Source organism: Ursus americanus, chromosome 5, assembly GCF_024610735.1.
Source record: "Ursus americanus isolate L20-20 chromosome 5, mUrsAme1.1.p, whole genome shotgun sequence".
NCBI classification, from domain to species: Eukaryota; Metazoa; Chordata; class Mammalia; order Carnivora; family Ursidae; genus Ursus; species Ursus americanus.
The window spans coordinates 59,420,733-59,438,530 of NC_142131.1; the positions used below are offsets into that span (position 1 = coordinate 59,420,733).

The following is a 17,798-nucleotide window of genomic DNA, read 5'->3' on the forward strand; positions in this document are numbered from 1 at the left end:
AATTTTTTTTTAAGATTTTATTTATTTATTTGACAGAGAGAGACAGCCAGCGAGAGAGGGAACATAGCAGGGGAGCTGGAGAGGAAGAAGCAGGCTCCCAGTGGAGAAGACTGATGTGGGGCTCGATTCCAGAACTCCAGGATCATGCCCTGAGCCGAAGGCAGACGCTTAACAACTGCGCCACCCAGGTGCCCCCTAAGATTTATTCATTTGAGAGAGAGAGAGAGAGAGAGGGTGTGTGTGCGGGGGGAGGAGGAGAGGGGGAATAAGGGGGAGAAGGGGAAAGAAACTCAAGCAGACTCTGGGCTGAGTGTGGGACCTGATGCAGGGCTCAATCCCACAACCCTGAGATCGTGAGTCAGAAGCTGAACCGACTCAACCACCCAGGCACCCCTGGCTTGAATTCTTTTACACTTATTGAGACTTGTTTTATGATCTGGAGTATAGACTACCTTCGTAAATATACCTTTGTAGTGCACTTTGAAAAGAATGTATATTCCACCGTTGTTTGGTGGACTAGTCTATAAATGTGAATTTGCACAGGTTAAGCATGTGAATAAAGACTGAAAATGAAATTGAACCAACATAAAAAAATTAGATTTTGGTGTTCATTAATGGGTTTCCCCCTGTGCAAATTGCTTAAAATCATTACAAACACATGAGAGAAAATTATGGTTTGGATTGGAATAACCAGCCTCTAAGATAGCTCCCGATGATCCACATTTCCTGTTATTTAGGCCCTGGACGGCCCCTCCCCACGGTGAATCAGGGCTAATCTAAGTGACCAGTGGAATCATACAGAAGTGGCCTTGTGTGACTTCAGAGCTAGGTCATAAAAGGCATTACAGCTTCTGCCCTGTCTCTTGTCCCTTGAAACACTCACTCCTTGGCATGAGGATACTCAAGCAGCCTTGCAGGGAGAGCCCAGGGGAGAGGAACAGCGTCTTCTAAACGGCCACCAGCAGCAACCTACCAGTCACGCCTGATGCTCCGTCCTCAGCTAAGTCTTCCACTGACTACCACCTCTTCAGGGACCCCTAAGCCAGCGCTGTCTACCAAAGCCACACCTGCATTCCGGACCCACAGAAATTGTGAGAGATAATAAATGGTTACTGTTGTTTTAAGCCACTAAGTTTTGAGCCATTTGTTATGCAATAATAATAATTTAAAAACCCTAATGTTCATATGATTTAAAGTAAACATTTATTAAAGGACCACGTTTATGTTTTTGCTTAATGTTCATCTCCTTTGAGAGGTTTTTCCTGGCCCACCTAGCTAAAAGAGTACCTGCACTCATTCTATCCCTTTTTCCTTTTTCCTCTTTGTATTTATACCTGAGAGTTGATTATATATGTGTGTGTATTTGTGTGTCTGTGTCTTCACTAAAATAGAAGCCCCATGAGGACAGGAACTGGTTTGTTCACTACAATCTCTATGGTCTAGAATGCTTATAACGCTATCTGGTATTTGATAGGCACTCAACAGATAACTGTTAAGAGGATGAATAAATAAATGATAAGTTAGGTCATTAATATTCTCATTTGCCTTCATTGTTTACTTGGACTTCATTTCTGGGGTGGGGTGGGCGTGATGGGCATATAGAGATTATGAGCCATGAGCAAATTTGTGTTAACTACTTACTATTTGCATTAGAATCGTTACAACAAAACATGTTTTATGAAATGAAAAATAATGTTTACACCTCTGTTTTTTGTTGATTCACTTAAAAAGGTATTGCCATAGGCAGCCTCTCAAATGGCCTCTAATGACTCCTGACTTTTGGTATTTACGTCCTTGTATATCCCTTCCCAGATTGAATAGCGCTGACTTATGTAACCAGTAGGATACCACAGCCATTGATGTGACTTCCGAGGCTAGATCATAAAAGATACTGAAAATTTTAAATGGGCTATCTCATGACAGCTGAATTTCTTCACAAAAAGAAAAAAAGAAAAGGAGGCTATAACTAAAGTAAGTTCCTAAGTGAGTCATTTGCCATTCAAGTAAGGAAAGCCATTTACTGATGGTAGGCTCATTAAATCGCATTTGATTGCAGCAAAGAAATATATCCAGAGAAAATAAACTTATTTAAGATTATTAGCCTTTTCATTAGAACAGTTGCTCAGAGTGGAAGGTCCTGAGACCAACATCAATAGTCAATTAAAAAACAAGGTAAGTGATGCCAGTTGGTTTTCCTGAACTCTCTTTTTTTAATACTAGTTCTTGAGATGTAATCATCATACCACACAATTTACCCATTTAAAGTGTAATTTGGAGTTGTGCAACCATCACCAGAATAAATTTTAGAATATTTTTATCACTCCAAAAAGAAACCCTGTACCTATTAGCAGTGTTTACTCATTTCCCTCCCAACCACCCAGACGTTGGTAACCACCAATCTCTTTCTGTCTTTAGATTTGCCTGCTGCGGACATTTCACATAAATGGAATGACATATTGTCCTTTGTGGCTAACTTTGTTCACTTAGCATAATATTTTCAAAGTTCATCTGTAGAGTAGCATGCATCAGTATTTCACTTTTTATTGCCAAATGATTCATATTCTATTGTATAGACATACCACATTGTTTATCCATTCATCCACTGGGACATTTGGGTTGTTTTCCATCTTTTGGCTATTATGAATAACGTTGCTATAAACATTGTGTACAAGTTTTTGTGTGGACATATGTTTTGAATTCTTTTGTGTATATACCAAGGAATGGAACTTCTGGGGCATATGGTCACTTTAGGTTTAGCCTTTTGGGGAAGTGATAGTTTTTCAAAGCAGCTGCAGCATTTTACAATCCCAACAGCAATCTGTGAGTGTTCCAATTTCTCCGCATGTTACCAATACTTGTAATTATCTGTCATTTTGATTATAGCCATCCTCATGGATGAAGCAGTATCACATTGCGGGGTTTTTTTTTAATGTTATTTATTTTATTATTATTATTATTATTATTATTTAAAGATTTTATTTATTTATTCGACAGAGAGAGAGACAGCCAGCGAGAGAGGGAACACAAGCAGGGGGAGTGGGAGAGGAAGAAGCAGACTCCCAGCGGAGGAGCCTGATGTGGGGCTCGATCCCATAACGCCGGGATCACGCCCTGAGCCGAAGGCAGACGCTTAACCGCTGTGTCACCCAGGCGCCCCTTGTTTTATTATTTTTAAAATTTTATTTAAATTCAATTTAGTCACATTGTGGTTTTAATTTGCATTTCCCTACTGGCTAATGATGTTGAGCATCTTCTCATGTGCTTATTGACCAATTGCATATCTTCTTTAAAGAATGTATAAAGAAATATACATTCTTTAAAGAAATATACAGCCTACTTTTGAAAAACTGGATATTTGTCTTGTCTTCTCGCTTTCTTGATGCTGTTCCTTGATGCACAAAAGTCTTTAATGTTGATGAAGTCTGGTTTATCTTTTTTCTTTCATTGCTTGTCTTTTTGGTGTATTCTTTTAAGTTTCCTAGACCCAGTTCCGACATGGGAGGGGCTCCCGCACACCCAAGACCAAGCAATTCTTGGACACCTGGTGGATGTCCAAGAATTCAGCTCAATTCCGATACGATCTACGCAGAGATAGCATCAGATTCCACACGTTAACGGCTCAGTCCTACAAGACGCCTTCTATCGCCCACTTCAGATGCCAGGCACTAGCCCCAGACACAAGCTACTTGTGCTTCTGGCCTACGAGCTACAGATTGTGGAGGTTCTAAATAACCTCCTCCTTAGGTTCTTTTAATATGTTAGAGCAGCTCGTGGAACTCAGGGAAATAGTTATGTTTACCAGTTTACTAAAAGATATGATAAAGGATATGAATCAACATGCAGTTGAAGAGATACACAGGGCGAGGTATGGGGAAAGTGCACAGAGCTTCCACGCCCTTTCCAGGTATGCCATTCTCCCCCATATCCAACCCAGAAGCTCTCAGAACCAATGCTTTGAGGTTCTTATGGTGGCTTCATTGCATAGTCACAATTGATCAAGTCATTGGCCATTGGCCGATTCAACCTTTCCCCTTCTGGGAGATTGGGGAGTGAGGGGTTGCGGGTGGGGCTGACAGTTTCAACCTTCCAAGCACATAGTTGGTCCTCCTGGTAATCGGCCTCCATCCTTAGGTGAATCCCAAAAGTCACCTCATTAATAAACAAAAGACACCTTATCACTCTAACACTTAGGAAATCCCAAGGGTTTTGGAAGCTGTGAGCCAGAAACTGGGCACAAGCACTAAATATATAAGAAATACATTTGGCCATTCATATATAAATTTAAATTATAAATCACAATATCACACCTACCTAATAAACCATTGCTTAATAGAAGTCTCAAAAACTTATACCCATGTTTTCTTTTAAGAGTTTTATAGTTTTAGCTCTTACAATTAGATCTTTGACAGCTTTGAGCTTATTTTTCTGTATGGTATGGAGTAGGGTCCAAATTCATTCTTTTGTATTTGAATATGCAGTTGTCCCAGCACTCTTTGTTGAAAAAACTATCACTTGCCTATTGAATTACCTTGGAACTCTTGTTGAAAATCAACTGAAAGTAAATATTAGGAATTATTTATAGTTTCTCAATTCTATTAATCCATGTTGTCTTTGACTCTTGATAAGCCCAGGGATGTTACACTGTACTGTCAGTTGTTTATTCAAGGAATCCATGTTGAGTTTGAAGTGACCGAAGAATTAGCCTCTAAGAGTAGTCTGTGAGAATATTTTCTACATGTGAGAATATTTTCAAAGAAGTTGAGAAAACACTAATTCAGTACAACCTGAAGTTGTGTGGGATAGGATGTGTTACAATCGATGGTACTAATATGTAAGGAGCAGGAAAACTCAGTTGAACAGATTTACAACGTTTTTGAAAATGTAAGGTGTCTAAAGCCTTGGGGCAAATATTTGAATTTATTATGTGTTATTGAACCAATGGGGTCAACAATGAACTTCATTTGCTCCTCTGGATTTAACCATCATGAGTTCCAGGAATTTCTTCCAGAAATAAACCTGGATATCCTGACTCACTCTGCCACACAGTAGTTTCATGGCTTAGTAGTAGTTAAAGTATTGTTGTGATTGTTGGAGCTCAGGACACGGATGGAAATTTTTTTAAATGATGGTAAAATAACAAAACGTAAAATTTAACATCCTAACAGTGGTGTTAAGTACCCGCACACTATTGTGCAACCATCACCACCACCGTCAGTACCCATCTGCAAAACTCATCTCATCTTGCGAAACTGAAACTCTATACCCATTAAACAAAAAGTCCCCATCCTCCCCCTCCCCGAGCCCCTGGCAGGCACCATTCTACTTTCTGTCTTTATGAATTTGACTAGTCTTGGTACTCACAGAAGTGAAACATTACAGTATTTGTCTGTTCTGTGACTGGCTTATTTCACTTAGCATAACATCCTGAAGTTTCATCCATGTTCCAGCACGTGTCAGAGTTTTCTTCCTTTTAAGGTTGAATAGTAACCTCTTGTATGAATATACCACATTTTGCTTATCCATTCATTGATAGACACTTACTTCTGCCTTTTGGCAATTGCGAATAACGTGAGATGGAAGTTTTTATGAATGAGAACTGCCCTCATCCACTGTTGAACACGAAATGGTTTGGAAATCAGCTTTTACTGAAGACTCAATAATGCTGCTTAATGAGTTCAACCTAGAATTACAAAGCAAGCTGTTTATACGTGAAAAATTTACCGCAGTAAAATTATTTCAGCAACAATAACTTTTTTTGAAGGTAAGTGATGTCAAATTGCTTCACACACTTCCTGTGCTGTCAAAAGTTACAACAAGGGGCACCTGGGTGGCTCAGTCGTTAAGCGTCTGCCTTCGGCTCAGGTCATGATCCCAGGGTTGTGGGATCAAGCCCCACATCAAGCCCCACATCGAGCCCCACATCGGGCTCCCTGCTCGGCGGGAAGCCTGCTTCTCCCTCTCCCACTCCCCCTGCTTGTGTTCCCTCTCTTGTTGTCTCTCTGTCAAATAAATAAATAAAATCCTAAAAAAAAAGTTACAATGAGAAGTAAAATATGCATTACCACCCATATTTGCTTCATATATCTTTTCTGAGTTCAGACGACAGCGCCTACTGCGTTTTCTGGACTTCAGATGTTACGGAAATTTTCATATTTCAAAATCCACTTATCTGTACCATTGAGGATCTCCCATTCAATTTTCAATTAGAGGTGATTGCCCTTCTAGGTAATGATTTGTTCTAAGGCATATATCAACAGAAGAATTTAGTGAAATTCTATATATTTTTTTTCCAAAAAATGAACATTCTTTTTTTTTTTTAAGATTTTATTTATTAGAAAGAGAGAGTGAGTGTGCACTCTGGAATCAGGACCTGAGCCGAAGGCAGATGCTTAACAGACTGAGCCACCCAGGCACACCAAGACATGAATATTCTTAATTAAGATCACATGCCAACAGATCGATATCAGTATTTGGCAGTACCTATCTGTGTGAAAAGATGTTTTCAAAAGTGAAGTAGAATTTCATTGCAGATCAGCATTAACAGATGAGTATTTGAAAGCACTTTAGAAAAAATTTTTTTAAATTTATTTGTCAGAGAGAGAGAGAGAACAAGCAGGGGAGCATCAGGCAGAGGGAGAAGCAGGCTACCCGCTGAGCAAGGAGCCCAACAGTGGGACTTAATCCCAGGACCCAGGGATCATGACCTAAGCTGAAGGCAGATGTTTAACCAACTGAGCCACTCAGGCATCCCAGAAAGCACTTTTTTTATAAAAAAATGTAAGCTCTACACACCCAACGTGAGGCTTGAACTCAAGACCCTAAGATCAAGATTCACATGCTCTACCACCTGAGCCAGAAAGGCACCCCTGAATGCACTTCTAGTGATCGGAAACACTAACTTTGAATCCCAATCATGTGAAATGTTATCTTCACTCCCTGACAAAAAAGAAAAATTATTATCCTCATTAGTAGACTTGAATTACAAAGCTTACTCAATTACTATATTTTGAATTTCATCCAAAAAATTTATGGAAAAAAGTTAAATCTATTGATATATACCTACATAAAATCCTTGATTTTGCTACTTGGCCTGCAAAGCCTAAACTATTTACTATCTTGCCTTTATAGAAAAGGTTTGCCAACTTTGGAGAGAAATTGAAAGAGCTCAAGACCAAGTCTTAGGACACTTGTATTCAGAAGTCAGGAAAAAGTAAAGGATCTCCTGTAAATGAGCTTGAAAAGCAGCAGCCAGGGGGCTAAGAGAAAAACTTGAGAGTGAGGCATCTCTAAAAAATAGTGGAAGTGTTTCAAATCAGAGAGAATGGTCAGCTGTATTAAATGCCAATAAGGTAATGACAAAGATTCAACTTTTGAACTTGGCAGTGTGGTCACTGTTGGCGTTCTTGGTGAGTGGTTTCAGTGGCATGGTGGTAGTGGACAAGACAGGAAAAGGTCGAGAAGATTAAATAACACATCAAAAGTATCTAGCACTGGAGTACCTGGGTGGCTCAGTCAGTTGAGCGAACGACTCTTGGTTTCAGCTCAAGTCATGATCTCATGGGTTATTATGGCATTATGCTAAGTGAAATGAGATTCAAAAGGTTACAAATTGTATGGTTCCATTTATGTTGTAGTTGGGAAATGGTAAAAATATAGGGACAGAAAGCATATCAGTGATTGTCAGGAACTGGGGTTGAGGTGAGGAATTCACTACAAGGGAGAACGAGGGAATGTTGTGGTGTAATGGAAATGCTGTATGTCCTGATCATGGTGGTAGTTACACAACTGTACCCATTTCTCAGAACTCATTAAGAAGGACGCATATTATTGTATGTCAATTATACCTCAAAAAATGACTTTAAAAAAACCCCAGAACTCAGGGTGCCTGGGCAGCTCAGTTGGTTAAGTGTCTGACTCTTGGTTTTAGCTTAGGTCGTGATCTCAGGGTCATGAGTTGGAGCCCCAAGTTGGGCTCCATGCTGGGCATGGAGCCTGATTAAGATTCTCTCTCTTGCTCTCTCTCTGACCCTACCCCTTCCCTCTCTCGCTGCCCCTCCCTCCTCTAAAAAATTAATAAAAATAAAAAACTTAAAAACCAGAACTCTACTCAAAATTGCTACTGAACAATATATGTTGAATACTTTTTTAAAATCTTGTATGTAAATAGGGGCTCCTGGGTGGCACAGCGGTTAAGCGTCTGCCTTCGGCTCAGGGCGTGATCCCGGCGTTATGGGATCGAGCCCCACATCAGGCTCCTCCGCTGTGAGCCTGCTTCTTCCTCTCCCATTCCCCCTGCTTGTGTTCCCTCTCTCACTGGCTGTCTCTATCTCTGTCGAATAAATAAATAAATTCTTTAAAAAAAAAAAATCTTGTATGTAAATAAAACCAGCATACATTTCCTTGAGGTTTTTTTTTTTTTCTCTCTTACAGCTATATGGTTGGTATTTTCTACTATTTCACCATTCTGTGCAGTTGACTTACATTCTGGAACATAAAAATAGAGACCAAAAATTCGCTGTTAAAATGGATGCATCTGATTAAATAAAATGATGAGTTTTAAAATGTTACTTATTGAGAAATAACTCTAGGAATTTTTTCTCACATTGCTGATAGGGAAGAAAATTCTTATTTGCAGAATAATGCCAAAGAAAAGTCTCCAGTTTTTAAAAAAGATTTTATTTATTTATTTGAGAGAGAGAGATTGAGAGAACGAGTGGGAGGAGGGGCAGAGGGAGAAGTAGACTCTGCACTGAGCAGGGAGCCAGTTGTGGGGCTCCCTGCCAGGAACCCGGGATCATGACCTATGCCAAAGGTGGACACTTAACTGACTGAGCCACCCAGGAGCCAAAAAGTCTCCATTTTCTACCCTCAATCCCCCTTTTTCGTTTTTTAAGTAAGGTCCTCACTTTATATTGAAAGGTTATCACGATCCTTTATAGAACAAAAAGCGTAACATCATTTGGTTAGCCAATAACATTTATTCCAAAATAAGTAAAGGATCTTCTTGTAAAGTTTATTAAACATCAATTTGCATCTTAATACTTCTTTAATTATTGTACAAAATGATAAATAACCTTTCTTTTACCCTTTTTCATCTCCACTCCCTCCCAATATAGCCTTGTAAATCTTCCCAGGCAAAATTTGAAAGCAAGCAAATAAAATTGGCACAACTTCTATGGAGGACAATTTGGCAATATCTATCAAAATTAAAAATGCCTATAATCTAAGGGTTCCAGTCTAAGAATTTATTGATCTAGTTGCCCTTTGTATGGTGTAATTATCAGTTGCTGCTTAGTTTGTGATAATATTGGCTTGACAACAATCTAAATGTCTGCCCATAGGGGATCGACTAAATAAATATGATATTTGCATACAATGGAAAATTATACTGCCACTAGGAAGAATGAAGCAGCTCTCCATGTAGTGGTACTTGATGGTGTACAGAAGCAGAAACGTGTTCACCTTTAGCCCAGAGAGGTGACCTATAGCCTGCATAGTTTCGATAAGGATCAAACATGGGGTGATTGCTACATTCTTAAAGGGTCTCATGACTGCCTGTAAATCTCACTGATAGTTAATAGAGAGCTGAACGATAACCACCAGAGAAATCTTCCAAAACTCATTTTACCAGTAGAAATTTGAGGAAGACATTTATGATCTAATACTCCCTGCACATCCCCTTCCCCCTTGAGCTCTAAGCAGATCACCACTGGCTTCATACATCAGAAGTGCTGCTCCTTCTGCCTACAGCCTGTTCTCATACTATAGTATAAGCACCTTTTTACACTGAAAACGTCTCAAGAATTCTTTCTTGACCATTTGTTTGTGGCCCCACATCAATACGGAAGGATATCCAGGATATTTTAAGCGAGAAAAGGATGGATCTTAACAGTACATATAGTACATTATCTTTCCTGTGAAAAGAAGTTTAATTGTATTTTTATGTTTATTTATAACATCTCTTGGGAGGATACACTAGAAAATGCTAAATGATTGCCTCCAGGACTATGGAAGTTGAAGGGCAGGGATGGGAGCAGGAATTATCTTTCACTCTATTTTGTCATAGTCCTTTTTGAATTTTGCATTAATACACTTTCTCCTTTTATAGAATGTAGATAAAATCTATACAGATATAAACAGTGAAGCTTAAAAAATAATAGGTGGTTAGTTCAGAATTTTAAAAAGAAAAAAATTATACTTCTATTGATGATGGTGAATTACCATTTATTAGGGCCGATAAAAACATTTTCATACGCACGTTTCTGATAATAGTTAACACAAAGCTCCTCAAAAACCTTGAACCTTATCAAGAGCAATCTTTAGAATGCTTTTATTCAAAAATATTAGAAAGTAAACAAAACAAAAAACAAGACAGCACAGCTTCCTGAGGCTTCTTCACAGAAAGAAAACACAGAAGAGGCAGGAGATCATAAAGTGTTTTTCAAATGATGAGCCAGAGGTAGTTTCTCTGAACAGTTATCAAACTGGGTTCTATGAGACCCTTTAAAAATCCTGTCTGGTCTATAACTATGATTTTACTCTCAATTAAATTACAGCTTGCCCTGATTGGAAGGATGTTAAGAGATGAAGGAAAGTGTTGAAAATGATATCGTGAAGAACAGTATTAGTGGCAGAAAATGTTGCGATGAGGTACAAAAAGGGCTGGCGAGGCTTCATGGGAGAAGTTCAGGGGAGGTTCCAAGCATCCTCCCGCAGTGAGTCCCTGGAGACTTCTTTTCTCGGCCGACCTGTTGACGGCCGCTGGACTCCGAGCATCGACGTCAGCACCGGGAAGCCGCTCTAGGGGGCTTCGGGTTCGACCAGACCCCCGCCAGGGGCAGACGGCCTGAGCCCTGTCACCTGAGCCCCAGAACCGGTAGATCCGGCTCGGCCATCCCCGCCCTTCCGAACCTCAGTAGCGGCTACGTGCACAGGCGGGTGTGATTTGCAGGCCGGGTCCTGCCCCCCCGCCCTGCCCAGGAGCTCGGGCCTAGGCCACCCGGGCGGGTGCTCCGCCACTCTGGGGTCGTTCGACCCGACAGCCGCGCACGTCAGCGCCCCCGTGTCGCCTCCCATTACTGCAGGCCCCGCGGCCCCGCAGCCCCCCAGCTTTTCTGGCGGGGAGGGGCGCGGCGTCGCCACGTGACGCCTCGCCCCCGCCCGGCCCTGGTCACATGGGTGGCACGGCCGCTGCGTCAGTCACAGTCCTGGCTGCGGGAGTCGAGCTGCCGTCGCCGCCGCCGCCTCCAGCGGACGGGGCGGGGATCCCGGTGCCAGGTCCTCGTCGGCCCGCCCCTGCCGCCTCAGTCGGCCGTCCCGGGCTGGGCCCGACCGTCATGGAGCGGGGCGGGACCTCCGCCTGTTCGGTGTGAGGCGCGTCGCCGCCGCCCCCGCCTGCGCCTTTCCAGACCTCCCGAACCCCCGCCGCCGCCCGGAGCCCCTCGCCCTTGGCAGCCTGTCGCCGCCCCCCGGGCGGGCTCGAATGCGCGTCCGGTGAAGGTGCAGGCCCGGCGCCGCCGCTGCCGCAGCTGGGAGATGGTTCGGGCCTAGCGGAGCAGGGATTGGAGGTGAGAGGGGCTGACGGAACTGACTGAGGGCCGGGCCGGGCCTGGCCTGGCCGCCGGGTGGGGGTGGGGGAGACTGAGAACAGGGTCCGCCTGGGGGCTCGGGGAGGCCTTCCAGGCCAGGGCTGCTCGATCCGGCTTCGCCCCACTTCTTCCCGTTTCACCCCCCGCCCTCGGAAAAATAAATAAATAAATAAATAAATAAATAAATAAATAAATAAGGCTAACCCATCCTAACAAAAATTCCCAGAAATCCGTCTTTTCGCCGTTTTTCCTTTCCGCTTTCGTTTCTTAATCCATTCCTGCCCTCAGAAATTCCATCGACTGATTTGTTACTTTTTAATACCCTCTTCAATTGGAAGTTATTTCTAGTTAAAGAGAAAATAGGCCTAGATTCTGGCTATCATTACCCAACTAGTTCTCGCTTTCCTTCTCGCGATCCTGCGCATGTCTCCCCCCCCCCCCACCTTCTCAGCAAAAAAAAAAAAAAAAAAAAGGAAAAAATTTTCCACCTTCGTCTAGCGAAGGGGATTAACTAAAAATGTGAAGGTGGGGGTGTAATACTTGAATACCCCCCGTAACTTCGCAATCTTTCTGTTAGCTAGTTATACCGATAGCTCGTATTTGGATATTGATGTTTAGGCCTTTCCTCCAGCTGCCTGTGCCCGGGGTTAATCTCGTAATTGACGTCAGTGCTTTGTTCCTTCCACTTTGCTGTTCCTTCCACTCTTTGAGGATGGATCATGGGGTATAGGACTTTGAGGAGTATCCTTATTGCCTTTTCTCTCACAATGGATATCATTTATAGGAAGTTGAAAGTACAAATCTGAAATGCTCGTGTGTGGAGTTCAAGTAAGACGAAGAGTTCGATTTAGGGTTCTCGTAGTCAGTTGCAATTCAGAATTGTACGATCTCTTTCCTGATGGCCTTACGGAAATTTTAACCTAAGGCCAGTCCCTTTGCCAGGGACGGGTATTTGTCTGTACGGAATCTAAGTTATAGGTGTCTGTGAATAAGGTATTTGTAAATGTGACGTTTAATATATGTGTTGATTTTTTTAGGACTCAGGTGTTAAAAGCCCAAAGCTTTGTTTCCATACTGATTCTGCAAAGCTTTGTAAAGTGCTTTTTTTATTTAACAGTACTTTGACTTATCAAAATTGAAATATTTATGAGAATTTTCTTAATTTGGCATTTGATAAAGAGCCTTTGTGGCCTGCGAATCTGCTTGGAATCATCTTTGGTCATATGTGCATAAAGAAGTGTTGGCAAGTGGCCACTTGGTTTTTAACAAAGCTGGCTTCTTTAAATTTCTCAGGTTTATTTTCCTTGTTCATCACTGCATCTTTCATTCTCTAAACATTAAAAAAAAAAAAACCCTGAATAAGTTATTTTTAATTGTCTTTTAGAGTCAGTTTACCTGGATTCATATGACACACACACACACACACACACATATATATATATATTTTTTTTTAATATCAGCAGTTTCATTCAGTTTGTGGTGACTTGCATGCTGATGACTTTGGTTTTTGTTAGCTCTGCAGGAACAGTAGGCAAATTCTACTTTAAATAAAATTTTACGTCAAGTGGGGACAAGATAGCATGTCTGTAAATGACCCAACCTTTACTGTCAGGTTAAAAAAAAAAAAAGAGCTTAGCTGTGTTAATTGGAAAGTGCTCTACAGTTTTGGGGTGTAAAGATGATTGTACAGTGGTTTGGTGAAGCTCTGTAATTAAGAATTCCTAAAGATAGAATATTTTCATTAGATTCACTTTCTACTTGTCAGATGACATACATTCTCTGTGTTCTTGAGTTATTGTATGCCTTTTGTAACAGTTGATATATTCTTTTGTATTGTAATTTTCTTATAGATCTCTTGTAGTGTGTTTAGAACAAGAACTATATTTGTATCTCTCCGTGTCCTCCCCAGTATTTTACACAACTATTAGATTGAATCTAAATATGATATCCAACCTAGGATTTCACAAAAGGGTAATGTAAAGAAAACTGTATGAGCAAGTGATCAGTATTTGAAGGGGAAAAGTGACTATCAGCTGCAGAAGATGACAGAAGCTGGAAGCCTTCTAAAAGTTATTTATCTTACCTTTTTTGAAGAGTTAAAGTAAATGTCATGGCTTTATGTGTACCTGAGAGGAACAAAGAAAACAGGTATTTCTTCTTTTGTGGCCATCTACTGGTTTAGAATGGAGTCCAAATGTATACGGCCTTCTCTTTGTAGTATTTTTCATAAAATCAAAGAGGTGTTCTTATAAGTATTGAAGACACACCCGGACAATGATCCAGAAGTGCAGTGTGTATTATAAAAGTTGATGACTTAGGTTTTATTTTTTTATTTTAGCTCTATTCTCAGGGTAGCTTACTGTTAAAACTTTCCTAATGTCAACTATACTCAAAAAATTTTTTTTTAACTTTCCCATATAATGTACAGGTTTCCCAGCTTTTGAACTCCTAATCCTCATTATGTTTTACTCATTTCCTTTTTCATTTCCTCTGATAAGTTGGAATAATTATGTTTGATTTCTGGGAGGGTGTGTGCCAGTCTCAGTTATTGTGAAATAAGGTGTAGTCAGTGATTAAGGACTGCTTAAAGCTAACCTCACTTCGCTGCTTTTTCCTTTGCTTTAAGAAAAGCACCCCTACTTGTAGTAAGTTTTTATACTCATCTTGGTTGTTTGAAGTGATACTCTAGTACATGGAAAAGGATGTAATAAACATGACAGTTACTGAGTTTTGGCTGATCATCTGCATTCCTGTTTGTCTTGATGTTCATTTTCACTGTCATCATATCCTAAGAATTTTAATGGTATTGGCATACAGAAAATATTAGAACCACTGACTTCATTTCCAGAATATTCCAGAAGCATTTTCACATTGAGACTACTTATTTATTCTGTTTTTGAAGGAAAAAAAAATTATCTAAAAGCTATCTTCTTCAGGGTGCCTGGGTGGCTCAGTCGTTAAGCGTCTGCCTTCGGCTCAGGGCGTGACCCCAGCGTTCTGGGATCGAGCCGCGCATCAGGCTCCTCCGCTGGAATCCTGCTTCTTCCTCTCCCACTCCCGCTGCTTGTGTTCCCTCTCTTGCTGGCTGTCTTTCTCTCTGTCAAATAAATAAATAAAATCTTTTAAAAAAATAATAAAATTAAAAAAAAGCTATCTTCTTCAAATGGCTAAAATTCGAAACTCAAGAAACAAGTGTTGGTGAGGATACGGAAAAGGAGGAACCCTCGTGTGCTGTTGGTGGGAGTGCAAACTGGTGGAGCCACTGTGGAAGACAGTATTTCCTCAAAAAATTAAAAATAGAACTACCCTACAATCCAGTAATTGCACTACTGGGTATTTACCCAAAGAATAGGAAAACACTAATTCAGAGGGATATATGCACCCCTATATTTATTGCAGCATTATTTGCAATAGCCAAACTCTGGAAGCAGCCCATGTATCCACTGATATATATATATCCATTCGTGCACACATGTACACATACCCAGTGGAATATTACTCAGCCATAAAAAGGAATGAAATCTTGCAATTTGCAACATGGGTGGAGCTAGAGAGGATAATGCTAAGAGAAGTAAGTCAGTCAGAGAAAGACAAATACCATCTGATTTCACTCACGTGGAAATTAAGAAACAAAACAAATGAACAAAGGAAAGAAAAAAAAGACAAACCAAAAAACAGACTCTTTAGAGAATAAACAGATGATCATCAGAGGGGAGGTGGGTGGCAGGAATGGGTGAAGTAGGTGAAGGGGGTTAGGAATGCGCTTGTCTTTTTAAAACAGTTTTATTTTAATTCCAGTATAGTTAACATACAGTGCACTTGCCCAGTCACTGTGCAAGAGGAGTGTGCTTGTCTTAATAAGCACCTGAGTAATGTATGGAACTGTTGGATCACTGTATTGTAAACCTGAAACTAATATAGCATTGTATGTTAAGTACAGAATTTAAAAAAAAAAAAAGAATTAGTAGATACAACCAAAAAAATAAAAAATAAAATCTACCTGTTTCATCAGCTATACTTTATTTAAAAATCTATAACCTGAGGAATGTTCTGAGGGAAGGCATTTCATGTAACTTTACCTCTGTTGGAGTGCCAAATAAACAACGGTGGTATCTTTTAGGCAGGGAGACAAAGCTTATTATTGGGTACCATTTTAAACTAATTTTTTCAATTATTTCCTAGGATGGGTAAAAGAACCTTGTGCATTGTGTGTGTGGCAAGGGAAATCAGGAATTAACACAAATGGATTGCCCTGGAAAGCCGGTATGGTTTCGCTACCAGTTAGTCGTGATCTATCCTGGAACTATGTTCCCTAGGGCTGCTTAAGGGGTGAATGGCTGTCATGATTTTGTTAAGTTAGAGATGCTTCGGGAGTTATGATTTTTCACTTTGACTTTCCTTTTCTTGTCGTCATTATGGTAGCGCCAGTTTTACGGAGAGGCGAGTATAGGCCAGTGCTCTGCGTTGACAGGCCTTCCCACCTCTTTGCATTTGCTTCCATCTGGAATATCTCTTTTCCTCTCTTGTTTCCTACCTGTTAGAATTTCACTGTCTTTTAAGGCCCAGTGCTAGTACTGTTGCCTTCCTAAAGTTTTGCTTGACTCCCCTTGCTACTCCATTTGGCATCTACCTTCTTTGACTCCCTGCATCACTTTGTCATCTCCCTTATTTGTTTTGTTAACTATGGGACTATGGCCTGCTGGGTGACATCCAGCACAGTGTATCAGGGAAGACATCTTAGTAAAATACTATTTAACACTATTTCAATATGTATTTCTAAAGAATAAGGATTAAAATAATAATCCAACCTTTCACTGAAGAAATTAATACTAATTCCTCAGTATCATCATGTATCTAGTCAGTGTGCAAATTTCCCTGATTACAGTTTTTGTTTTAACAGTTTGTTTGAATTAGGATCCAAATGAGATTGTATCTTTTTGTTCTTATTCTTGTTTCTGTACAGTTTGTTGAAGAAGCCACGTCTTTGCCCTCTGAGAATTCTCACAATCTAGATTGTGCTTATTGCATCCCTGTGGTTTCATGTAATATGTTCCTCAGTCCTTTTTTTTCCCCTGTATATTCGTAGTTACATCTAGAAGCTTGATCTGATTGAGGCTTGAATTTTTATTTTTAAGTAAGCTCTGTGCCCAACTTGGGGCTCCACTTCACAATCCTGATATCAAGAGTCACATGCTCTACTAACTGAACCAGCCAGGCACCCCGAGGCTTGAATTTTTTTTTAATGGCAAGATTACTTCATGGGTAGTGTTGTGTACTTCCTCTGCACTCTTAAGCCTTCAGCCTGGCTTCTCAACGTGCCAGTGAAGTTGGCATTACCAAGGCCACCTGTGACTTCTGCATTTCCAAATTGTATAGTCATTGCTTACTCCTTTACCTCCTCTCTACTTGTTTTTGTTTGTTTTGTTTTAAATATTTTATTTATTTGAGAGGGGGAGAGAGCACGAGCAGGAGGAGGGGCAGAGAGAGAAGCGGACTCCCCACTGAGCGGGGAGCCCCTGATCCCAGAATCTCAGGATCATGACCTAAGCTGAAGGCAGAAGTTTGACTGAGCCACCCAGGTGCCCTCTACTTGATTTTGTTAACCATTTTCTCCTTGTTATTGTTTTCTTCCTTGACTTTTATGACTCTGTCCGTTTTCTGCCTACCAGTTGCTTTTTTGCAGACTGTTTTTTTTATTATATTATGTTAGTCACCATACAGTACATCCCTGGTTTCTGATGTAAAGTTCGATGATTCATTAGTGCTTTTTTGCAGACTGTTAATTCTGCTAATCCCTTGATATTGATAGTTCCGGTTTTTAGCCTTGGCATTCTTGTTTTCACTGCTGTGGATGAACTCATCCATTTATATTGCTTCAGCTACCATCTCTAAATGTTTTGTGGGAACCAGAACTCTTTCATTCAACTGAATACCTCCCTTTAGATTGCTCAGTAGATGCTTTGTTTTAGTTGGGAGAGTGACATATAACTTTAGCAAAAAAGAATTTGTTGAGAACATATAAGGTATCCAATGAATTCTAAGAAAGGCAGTCAACCCACAGGAGGACAGCTAGAACTCAGGAACAGGTGGATCCAGGGGCTGCAGATGTGGTTAGAAATATGTCTTTATTGCTCATTAGATGTTCTTTGTGTGTTCAATTAGTTCTCCCTTGCTACAGACCAAATTTAACACTTACTGTCTTTTGAGTTG

General features: G+C 40.6%; 1 protein-coding gene across 3 annotated transcripts in view; it reads left to right on the forward strand.

The window, feature by feature from the left end:
• The first annotated feature begins 11,194 nt into the window (after window positions 1-11,194).
• The window catches only part of AFF4 (ALF transcription elongation factor 4), an 88,082-nt gene continuing 81,478 nt past the window's right edge, over window positions 11,195-17,798 (forward strand). For all 3 annotated transcript variants that reach the window (XM_045794712.2, XM_045794711.2, XM_087862284.1), the window contains exon 1: window positions 11,195-11,567. The gene's annotated coding sequence lies outside the window, so the exon portion shown is untranslated. The remainder of the gene's footprint in view (window positions 11,568-17,798) is intronic.